Consider the following 11,115-nt stretch of genomic DNA (forward strand, 5'->3'; position numbering starts at 1 on the left):
AGAGATTTTAATAATGACTGCCTTGCAAAAGGGTCGTACTGTTGGGCAGCAAATGTCCTTGTTCAGTCTGTGAAGAAGACCTGCATTTAGTGCTGGTACACCAGTTTTCCTGTTAAACCAGACTCCTAGGAAAGACTAATGCGGAAGAAGATGCAATCAAGGCAAGCTGGTGGAAAGATAACCCATCAATTACCCAGCGGCTTGGGATATTCCTTCAAAGGCCCATTCAATTAGACATCTCATTTGCATGTCTTTCCCATTTGCTGTAGGTACTCATTAGGAGCATTTAAATACAACCCTGACTGCAGCCCCACAAAGCCTTGGGTGGATGCTTTTGAGAACCTCATTTTAGTTTATCAGAGTTGTCAGAAGTTGCAATTACTGTAGAGCAAGAAACAAAGTGCTTTATCGCCCCTTTGAATCTGCTGGGATTAACATCCCAGGCCCCCCCCTGCAAAAATAAGTGTCTTTGCAGTCTTTAAAGATGCCAAAGATCAATATCTCCTAAGTCGCATCAGAAAGACAAACATGGTGACCCCCAAAAAACAGACTGAACAGCACCCTTTCCCCCCTCTTTTTAGTAGATTTGTGCCCAGCTGGTTGTCATCCTGGTCCATGTTGACTCATACCATAGTTCAGACTAAGCTGGGGACAGCTGTTCTCTCTTCAGCAAAAGACCGTGGCTGTGTCCTGCCTGTCCTTGACTGCAGTATCTTGGTTTTTTGGCAGTGGAGAGGGGACCGCCCTTCAGTCCCCACACAACAGGTCTGTCCTGTCCTCCTGTCCTCCCTCCCTGAACTTTGCTGCTCTGTCCAAGCCTTGCACTATCCCTGTCAGCTTTATAGGCTGAGCAGCTTTTTCAACATCATCTGAGCTGAAAAGGACCAGAGTGACATGTGGACTCCCATCCAGCTGTGGTCAGATGCTCGGCAGAGAGTTTGGATTCTTGGATAGGCAGCACAACCCCACCAAACCTGGCCCATGGTTGGGACGTGTACACTGTGTCTCTCCCATGTGGGTGCTGATCCCTACCAAGGTCAAATAGATCTGGAAGCTGTCCAGGAGTCTATTTTCATGGAAGATGTAGAAATTGAATATCCTCAAGTCCACCTTTCCCCCTGAAAATTTACCCAAGCTTCAAAGATTGCTGTGGAAGGAGAGAGTTGAGACCTGATAGATCATTGAGGAAAATAGCTTTAAAAAAAAAAAATCACCCCTCCCTTTCTCCTTCCCCCCTTTGGCAGAGCAACACAAGCAGACATGATGTAGACACAGCTGTACCTGCACACAAGGGCTTTGGTCAGCGTAGCGTGTGTTATCGTGGGAGGCAGTGCAGCTAAACACGCTCCAGCAGGAGAAATCCTTGCAGCATTGGCCCAACTTCGGTCAATATTTGTCCTGAGTTTGCATGGAGCCGGCCCCAAGGCTGGTGAGGACAACTTCACCTCTGCATGCATGCCAGGCCAGGAGACCCAGGGCAGGCACAAGGGCTGGGCATCTCCTCTAAGCACAGCGGTACCCCAGCCCGGGCAGGGCAGGATGGGTGCTGGAGGAGGCATGAGAGGGAAACCGGCGTGGCCCCACAACTCCATCCAGCCTGGCCCCACCAAACCCTTTGTGCCTGCCTTGTGCACCAGCACCCCAAACACAAGCAAGAAAGCAGATGGTGTTTTAAAAGAAGAAAGCCATGCTAGCCTTATTCCAGCCTTTGATTTCTGCTTGGATGTTCTTGTACAAGGTATAAAAGCAGTGTCTGTAATGAGATTACATATTATAGTCAGTCAGGAGCTGTTAAAGGGTTGTTTCTAATGGGATTAAAATGTATAGCACACAGTTATAGCTGTAATTGCATTACACCCCTAAGGAGAGCCTGTAGTGTAAACCGAAGGCAGGTCAGGGATTCGGCGCACACTGCTTCGCTTCAGTATCTCCTGAGCTACTTCCCTGTTTTTCCTTTTTTCCCCTGTCTTGGATGAAGAACAAAGAGGGAGAAGATTTAGCAGAGTGTCAGGAAGTGACTGGAGGCTAATCCCTCCACTGACACTCCCCAGCACCAGGGGGAAGTAACTGAGATCAGCCAAATTGGCATATCAAAAGCCTTCTAATTATGTCACTGGTGGCTTAAGCCAATTCCTAACATTCTTATTCATGGAGTTTCCAGCACAAGAAAACCCTTCTTAATCCAGGCTGCTGTTGTGCAGAATGTAATGTCATGGATGGGTTTCTCTTTGTTGGTGCTGGGGACACCAGGACAGCTCCCCGCTCCTGGGTTGCAACCCCGTGTGATGGCAGGATGTGGCTGGGCATCTCCCATTCACTTTTGTGCAGGAAAGTTCTATCAGCATAGATGTATCATCTAAAAAATAATCAAATCCCTCCTCCCCATACACTTACACTTTGGTCATGGACAGATGCAGTAAGCTCGGCCCAGCTTTTTCCAAACAATGATGGTGTGACAGGAGAGATCCTGCCTCCTTGCATGTCCACCCAAGTTTGCCATGTTCAGCACCAACCACCATGCCGCCAAACCCCACTTGCACACCGTGCAGTGACTTTCTGGTGTTAAACCCACCAGGACCAACGTTGAAGTAGCTTGTTCAGCCCCAGCTCATAATCTAGCTCTTAAAAAGATGCTCTTCAGCAGCTCCTCACCCCAGGTTTACATTCCTTGCTGCCATCCCGGTGCTAGCAGTGGTGAGGGTCCATGCCAGACGGCACGCGGGATGTGCTCCACGGCCATTGAGCAGTCAGTGGTGAGGGCAAGCCAAGGACCCAGGGCATCCTGGCAGCCGGAGTCTGTCCTACCTGTTTGGCCACACGCCTCCCTTTAAACAGGGACACCCAGCTGGCTCAAAGGGTGTGAGTGTAAAGCAGTAATAACACTCAGTCCGTAGGTAGCACTTTTCATCTGCAGCCTCAAATCTCTTTACAAATACTGCTCGCAGTAGCAGAGATCTGAAAAGAACAAAGGAATTGGGTCTGTGCCCATCTTGCTCCTTTATAATATGCAAAGAGGGCCAGAAATCACTTTGTTCATGTTAGATTTCATTATTTTTTTTCTAAGGTATTAGAAATGCAGATTTTCATTGCTCAAGAGCAAACAGCACATCCATATCATGGAACAGATACTGAGCAGGTGACACTCGAGCAAACAGGGAAGTGATTTGTTCTCAGGCTACTTAAATCACCACCTTTTGTACCTTTCTGTTGTTACTGTTGTTACAACTCAAGAACCTGCAAAACACTTGGGAGCAAAGAGACTTCTGGTAAGACCTTGGCATGTCACCATCACTGCTCAGCAGAGCTGAGATGCTCCAGGCCCAGCTGAGGTGTTGGAGCCGCTGTGTCCAGCAGTGCCCAAGCCACACACAGGCTGTTCAGGGCATCCTGCCAGGGCACGGGGACACCAGGGCTTTAAAAAGATTTCAGTGCCCTTTACCCTTGGCACCTCTGCATAGCTGGGGTTTGAGTCCGTGTTTGAAAGCAGCACACAGAGGCTTCAAGTTTAGTGTTCTAGAAACCACCTTTTTTAACTCTTTTTTAATGATATAGCAAAGCATCAGCCCATGCAGGACCAGCACCCAGCCCTCCCAGCTCCTCGAATGGTATCTGTCCTCATCACCAGGCACTCCTGCCTCCAAAGCCACCTTCCTTTAACCCTCCTGAGATATACGCCTGGGAAACACCTCTCCCTAGCTCTGGCCTTCCCGGTGCTGCACAGGACCGCTGGTGAAGCTAGGGAAGGGGTGATGATTCTCATGCCAAGAGCCTGTTGGACCCACAGCTGGCCAGCCAGAGTGCCCAGTAGACCTGGAGATGCAGGCAGCATCTCCAGGCTCCCTCTGTCCTCCCCAGGCCCTGAATGGGAAGGAGAGGCTCTCCCAACCTACGCAAGGCAGGGCAAAAATCTGGCACCTGCTTACAGCCTCACAGTGCTCAATCAAAGGGGCTTGGTCCAGGGAAACGTGCAGAGTGGAGCGTAGTCCTGAGGTAGCTCTTGGGGAGTGTGGGAGTGAAACGGGGGTTGCCAGCCATCAGCAGGGCATTAGGGCTGAGAGCGTCCCTGCCAGTGCTGGGCAGGGACAAGCTCCATCTTCCTTGGTGGTGGGAGCAGGGATGGAGAGGGGATTGATTGCAGTGGTCCTGGGGAGACAGCGGTGGGGACAGAGGTCTCCTGAAAGCACAAGGTGGGCAGACCAGGGACCTGGCGCAGGTTTTTAGCAGAAGACAGCATGGACCATGGCTCAGCCATTTCCTAGTTTTTTTGCAATATGGCTCTTTTTCTAGCTCAGGTGCTTGGGATTAATACAGGGTAAATGAATAACATATCCCCCTCTTGCATTGCACAGCTGGCGAGAGGAGAGGGTGTAAGCTCCTGCCTGCCCCAAATTCCATCAGTGCTTCATTGAAGGGATGTTACAGCCAGCAGTGGGGTTGATGACACTGGGGACAATGTGGAGCCCTTTCCCAAACACCTTCTGGGTAACAGGGCAAGACAGGGATGGGAGAGGAAAACAGGCTTCAGAAGCAGGAGGAAAAGACACATGGACGCTAAGCACTGAGCCGCACTGTCATCCCCATCCATCCGCCTGTCTGCCTGAGCTCCCAACAGTGGTTGCCATCCTGGGGTGAGCTGGCAGCGGGGGACATCCCCTGCCCAGCCCAGAGGCCCAGCACAAGCCCTACCTCCTCAGCCAGAGCCCTGCATCAGAGCTCAAGCTGGAGATGCTCAGGGCAGGGGGACTCATTTCCACCCCTTCCCCTGGGGTAAGCTGGAGCAGAAAGGAGCCACCCTGGCTCCCCAGAGCTGGCTCCCTTGAGATGCTGGCGGGCAGAGCCGGGAGCCCAGCCAGGGGCTTCGTGCGCCAGATGCACGCTCCATCCCCTACCCCAGGCTCCATGTCTGACTCGCCTCCCCCAGCTACAGCATCACCTGCCTGTTTATACGGGAGATCTGAAAGCTGTTACCTCCAACTCTTTTTATACCTTGGTCTAATCTAGATACTGTTAATGATATTTACTTTCAAGACACTCACCTTAGATTGGCTTTTCAACATCTAAATTAAGCGTTCCATCCCAGTCTTTGATATCATGACGGCACTTCAGCTACCTTTGATCATATCTACTAAGTATTCTCATTAGTAATCAACATTACTTACTTAAAATAAACACATGTTTTCTTGAAGCTTTGTGGTTACGCTTAATCAGCCGCAAAAATTCCCCTTAAGACGGTTTGTATCATTCAAGGGCATATGCGTCCATAACCTTGTAAATAGTCGTTGCTTTCCGTGTGCTCTCCAAAATGCCATCTGCCGAGATCTGACTTTCCATTAAAAGGATTTGATATCCATAACATCCCCCACCCCCCCCCACCCCCACCCCAAACCGCTGTTCGATACTGCTGTGCAAACTGAATCGCAGGGAGAATTGCTGTCAGCAAACTCCATCTTTCTCATCCCAGACCATCGACTTTGGCAGAGGGCAGAAAACGGCTCCCGTGGTGCTGAGCCTGACCCCTGACTTCCCAGCAGCGGCAAAACCACCCAAGTCATGGTAGCACTTGTGAGAGAGATAACTGGTGGTGCTCTGAATGGGAGGCAGGTACTGCTGGGTTTGCACAGCACCTGTGTCCTCAGACCGTGCCATGTAATTTAGGCAGTATAGATCCTTACAGTAAAGGTCTCTCTGACATGCTGAAATTGGTGGGAAACTGTTACGTTTTGGGTAAGCTGTGTGAATCAGCTGCTATTGCTGCACCCTGGGTAAGTAAACTCTACGTGGCTCAGGGTCCTGCGTCCAACACACTTCACATTGCTAATGAGCAGCTTCATGCATGAGCAGCCCTGACTCATCCCTGCCTGCATCTGAGGAAGCCTCCAGGGGAGGCAAATAGCTGCCTCACTTCTTTCCCTAGCTCAGAGTGTGTCCCTGGGTCCCCTTCCACCTCCTCCCTCTGCTACTGCTCTTGCTCCCCCTATTCCTCCTCTTCTCCCTTGGGAGCCCCGTCCTAGTGTCCCACATCTTGGGGTGGCCCCAGATCCCCCAGATCCATCAGCAGCCACTCATAATGTGGGATGGCAGAGAAGGTGGGCCCCAGGAGACAGCAATGGTGATGCTGGGCTCCCACCAGGACTTCTCCAGCCCTCCTGTTTCCAGTGGGAGAGGACCACGCCACCTCCCTGCCTGCCAGGCACAGAGGGATTAGGGACACAAAGTCCCTTCCAAGGGGTGAATTTTGCAGGGTCTAAATCTTTCTTGCTGCTGATAACACTTCCTCCAGGCTTCACTCGATGATCCCCTCTGGCCTTTGATGTCAACTGGAGGCACCGGGTCTAGAACAGCCACTGCTGGTTTTTTTAAGACAATTGATTAGACCTAATTAGTCCCTAATGCCCTCTTAAATCCCATTTTAAAAGGGAGCCATTCAGTACATCCAGGGCTGAGGCAGCCCTGGCTGAAGGCAATATTAAGGGGTCCGTGATCAAAAGGCGAGACAGTGCTCACCAGGGAATTCAAGACAGCCGGGGTGCTGGGTGGCTACCGGCTCTCATGGCATCAGCACACACAGGATGGGCAGGAGGGAAGGAAGCATCCCCCTGCAACTGGGAGCACCACCACAAACCCATGGCTTCTTCTCCACAGAGGAACCTCTAGTGTTGGGGACAGCTTGTTTCTCCACTGAGGGGAGACGCTGATTTCTGAGGGGGGGCAGGATCTATCAGTGAGGCAAGGAGGAGGAAAGGGAATGAAGGATCCAGCAGTCCAGGAACAGTGCATCTGGTTTGACTCCCAATAGCGATGTTTTTCTAACCAGATGTATTTTTAGATAACTGTTGAATCAATACCCCTTGAGGGCCATCCCTTGGCTGGGGAGAGTCCCTATAGTCCAAGTTACCATCTATGCGTGCACTTCCAACAGCTTCACAAAGTCTTCTGTTTTGCCTTGTCCCTTCTACCCAACTCATCTCCTACCAGTGCAAGAGTCATGAACACAGACAGGTCTGAGCGATTAGGGCTTTGGTTTAGGAGGACACAATGGGGATGAAGTCCCGTTTATCACATGCTCCAGTGCCACTAACGCTCGCGGCTCCTTGCTGCTCCATCCCCATTCCATCTCCTATGTGAGGCTCAAGAGCTGGGAATGAGATATTCCCAGCCTGGGCCTTTGCCTCAGCCACACGACCAACCTCCCGCCTTTAGGTCCAACTTTCTCTAGAAACCAGGCCCGTGTCCAAATTAATTTTCTGTATGTGTTGTTGGAGCGATTAGATCTGCAAATCAACATAGCCACAAACTGAATAATGCACCAGCGCCTAGTGCTGTCGGGGCAAAGCCCCAAGTTCCTTGTCAAGTTCAGTCCTGCAGAGCCTGTAACTAATGATTTTTCTCACTTGGCCGAGAGTCAGCACTCTGTCTCTCACATGCACACACAAACATTGTACGTGTGCCTCGTTAGCATAGCGCGATCTGCAGATAAAGGGAGGGAGAGCGGTGCACCAGGGCTGGGACACTTGTGTGACACCTCACCCTCAGCACCCGGCAGGAGATGCTGAGACCAGGAGAGATGGTGGGATGTTGGGAGAAGCATCCCACCACCCAGCTCTAGTCATGTTGTGCCGCTTGCCCTTTTCCCTTGCTGGGACGGTCTGCAGGTCTCTTTTTTTGTCCTGTTATTGAGGGCTGGCCCAAAGCCCACGGATATCAGTGAAAGTCAAGGATGAGTTCAGTGTTCTGGCAGGTTCCAGGCCTGGACAACAGCACGTGGCCACATGGGCATGGAAGTAGAGGGTGATGGCAGATCTTGGGAAGTCCTCATGTGTCACCTGGCTGGATCCAGGGAGAAGAAACATGAAGGAGAACCAGGTATGAGATGCCTTCTACAAGCATATGCTAGTCCCCAAGGTTTCTTTGATGGAGATGTTGGACCCTGGTAAGGGTCAACAAGTTAGGGCTTCCATCCATATTTGTACTCTTCTCCAAGCCACAACCTTCATCTCTGCAGGTGGGCTCTCCCATGGCCCACAGCCTTTCAGGCCAGAGATGTAGCCCTGTTTGGGACACACCAGGTGTGCTGGTGAGACACAGGAATGCCCTTCAGCAGGGAATCCAGCTCTGGGCTGCTCTGCCCTGCAGTCATCCTCTCGCAGCCATAGTGGTGGGCCCACACTCATGAGCTCTCCAGCAGTCTGGCGGGAGGCAGCAAGCTTAAACTAATGGAAAGGGGGATGCTCATCCCCTAACTTACCTCCTAGAAGCTACATGTGGCATATCTACAGCCCACAGCGAGAGACAGGATGCCCCAGAGAACCATCTTGCTCCATCTTCTGAGACATGTCTAGTTGCCTGAGTTGCCCTATGGACATGGGTATTTTTCTCTACTGAAGAAGCCCAGGCAGCCAAGTGGGAACAGGGTGGCATTCACATCACTCACCAGTCTCCGCAGCATTGACTTCTGGGGCTGAGCGTGTACCTCAGCTCCCTTTGCAGTCACCAAAGGCTCTCTGGAGGTGCAATTCACCCAGCCTGCTTATGACTGCTTTAGGACAAGATGAACTGCACCCTAAAGTCCCCTGGCTATACAGATTAGATCTCCATCAACAATCAAGGGAGCATAGCAAGAACTCCAGGCCTTTTACCTGTCTGCATTTAGTCATATAGTTTCCACTGCTGGTGACTGAAGCTGGGTGAGGTAACGATTTGCATTAAGGGAGGAGAAACCAGCTTAGGTGGGGCCCCCACGGCTGGTGCAAGGAGAAGGATCAGCAAAATGGGCTTGGGGGTGAAAAAATTGATATGCCCCACAGGGATGTCCCTGCTTGGATGGGACCTGTTCTGATGACTGCTCAGGACAGAGACGACCTCAGCAGTGGATGCCAGCTCCCAGGAGAGAGTGGGTATTTAGTCCCAGCTCCTCACTCTACCTAAAGCCAGCCTGTGGGGTGAGTGGCATGTCCTATGGCTCTCAGCACTGCCATGAAGTGACACAGATCAGCTCGTGGCTTTAGCTTGACCTAGCTAACCTGCCATTGCACCAAACCACCATGCTGGTGCCAAACCAAGGGAGATGTCATTTTTCAGGACTGCATGACATTTGCTGGGGCAGCACCTTTGTGAGTGGCTTAGTCTCCCAGCCTGACGTCTCTGTGTTGCAGATACATGATGCTTAATGCAAAGCAGAGAGCAGAGCAGCAAACCCTCCCTTCCAGTGCTGAACAGGATGCTCTTGTGCTCAGCTATAGCTTTAGTTGTGATCACCACTTGTATTACCCCCTTCATTACCCCGTTCAATTTCCTTATGATAAAATTACCTTTTATCCATTCTACCATTTATGCTTGGTTGTCAGTCTGATGTGATAACTGTAAAGAGGTTATTCTTTATATTACAGCTCCTAAACAGACTGGGGCCTCCTAATCAGACACCAGCAGAAGCAGATCTATCTCCAGCAGTCCTTTTTTCCCTGTCCCATGAGCGGGCTGCCACTGAAAAGGAACCCCTCAATGCTATTGTTTCTACTGTAGCACTTCTAAACACGCTTCTTGAAGGTCCTTTCAAAGGACCTTAGCGTGAGCCTTGAGAAGGAGGTTGTGTGCTCAGCCCAAGCCCATCTGTCCCATGCCCTATCCGTATATGCCTTGTCCTCTTCTTTGTGACCATGCAGTTGCTCACCCAGCTCGACAGTAACCTGAGAGGGCTTCATCCCAGTGGAGTTGAAAAAGTTTGTTTCTACAAGATTGGGATCTTGCGGGGCTGCAAACATGACCCCTGAGCCCATACAACATGCCATCTGTGCCAGATGATGGGAGAGGAGCAGCAGCAACCTGGTGTCCCCCCATCAGCCGCCTTGTGCCAGCACTGATCTCCTGAGGTAGATCTAGCTCACACCAGCAGGAAGGGAAAGGAGTCCTGCAGGTGTAGCTTGTACCAGCTTGCCAGGCAAAAGATCAGTGCAAAAGAATGTACCTGCAAGTATAACTTCACAGATTTACCTTGGGGCCTCTGTCGTTGCAGAACTATCACCCCAGCTCACGCCAACCAGATGTTGCCACACAGCAAAGATTTCAGGTGAAGTCACCCTTGGGAGAGGAGAAGCCAAGAGGACTTCTGCTCTGGCCTGGTTGTGCACCATGCACATGGCCACAGGAGGGACAGCCCAGGCTCCCCAGCCAACCACCCAACAGAGACCATCCACCCCTCCCCAGGGCATCCATCAGCCACCCGTTTTGCTGCAGGAACCTGCCAGGGGCTTTTTCCTCTTTCCATGGTTTTCCTCTGGGATACAAAGCTATAGAGCTGGCCAGACAGAAGCAGGGTATCTAGGAGCCTGGGAAGGGCGCAGCTTGCACCCACTGCTTGGTTTGGGTGCCTTCAGGGAAGATACATTGAAATAGGTGTCCTGCCAGCAGCAAGCCTTGCACAGATGTCTCCTTTCTGCAGGAGATGGGGAGGGATGGTCATCACAAGCAGTCCTCATCTCCTCTTGTGTGACATCTAAGCAGTGTCAGGGATATGCCCACGAGGCCCCAGTGTGCACCAGGGCATGGCATGAGGGTGATGGTCCCTGGCCAGATCCTGACACAAGGTGCTCCATGGGGAGACACGGCCCCAGGCTGGTCTCAGCCACCCACTCACACAGCATCTCTCGGTACCCCACCACGCAGTTTCTCCTTGCAATGCCTTTGCTCTGCAGCGAGATCAAAAGGCATCCAACCCACTGATCGCTCGGTTTTGTGTCGAAAGGCTCCCTGATTACCTCACCATTAGCTGCACCCATTAAACAAAATCCTAAAGGTTTTAGACAAAGCTGAGGTTTCAGATGAGAGGGCGAAGGAATGACTCAGTACCTTTAAACGCCAAAGTCTTCTCCTCCGTCCTGTTTGTACAGCACCTAGCACGAGGGGTCCAGGTGCATGCCTAGGGCTCTGAAACACCGCCACAATTAAATAATAAGTGTAATAGCAGCTGTACTCCCACCAGCAGGGTTTTGTTTTATTATTTAAATATTCAGTTACGCTCAGTAGCACCTCTCAGAGATGCAGTTTACATCAGTGAGGTGGAGAATGACCCCATGGCTGGCCACTGGCGCCCACCGTTGCAGCACGGGTACGGCCAGGAGC

This window comes from Falco peregrinus, chromosome 2 (genome assembly GCF_023634155.1).
Source record: "Falco peregrinus isolate bFalPer1 chromosome 2, bFalPer1.pri, whole genome shotgun sequence".
Lineage (NCBI taxonomy): Eukaryota > Metazoa > Chordata > Aves > Falconiformes > Falconidae > Falco > Falco peregrinus.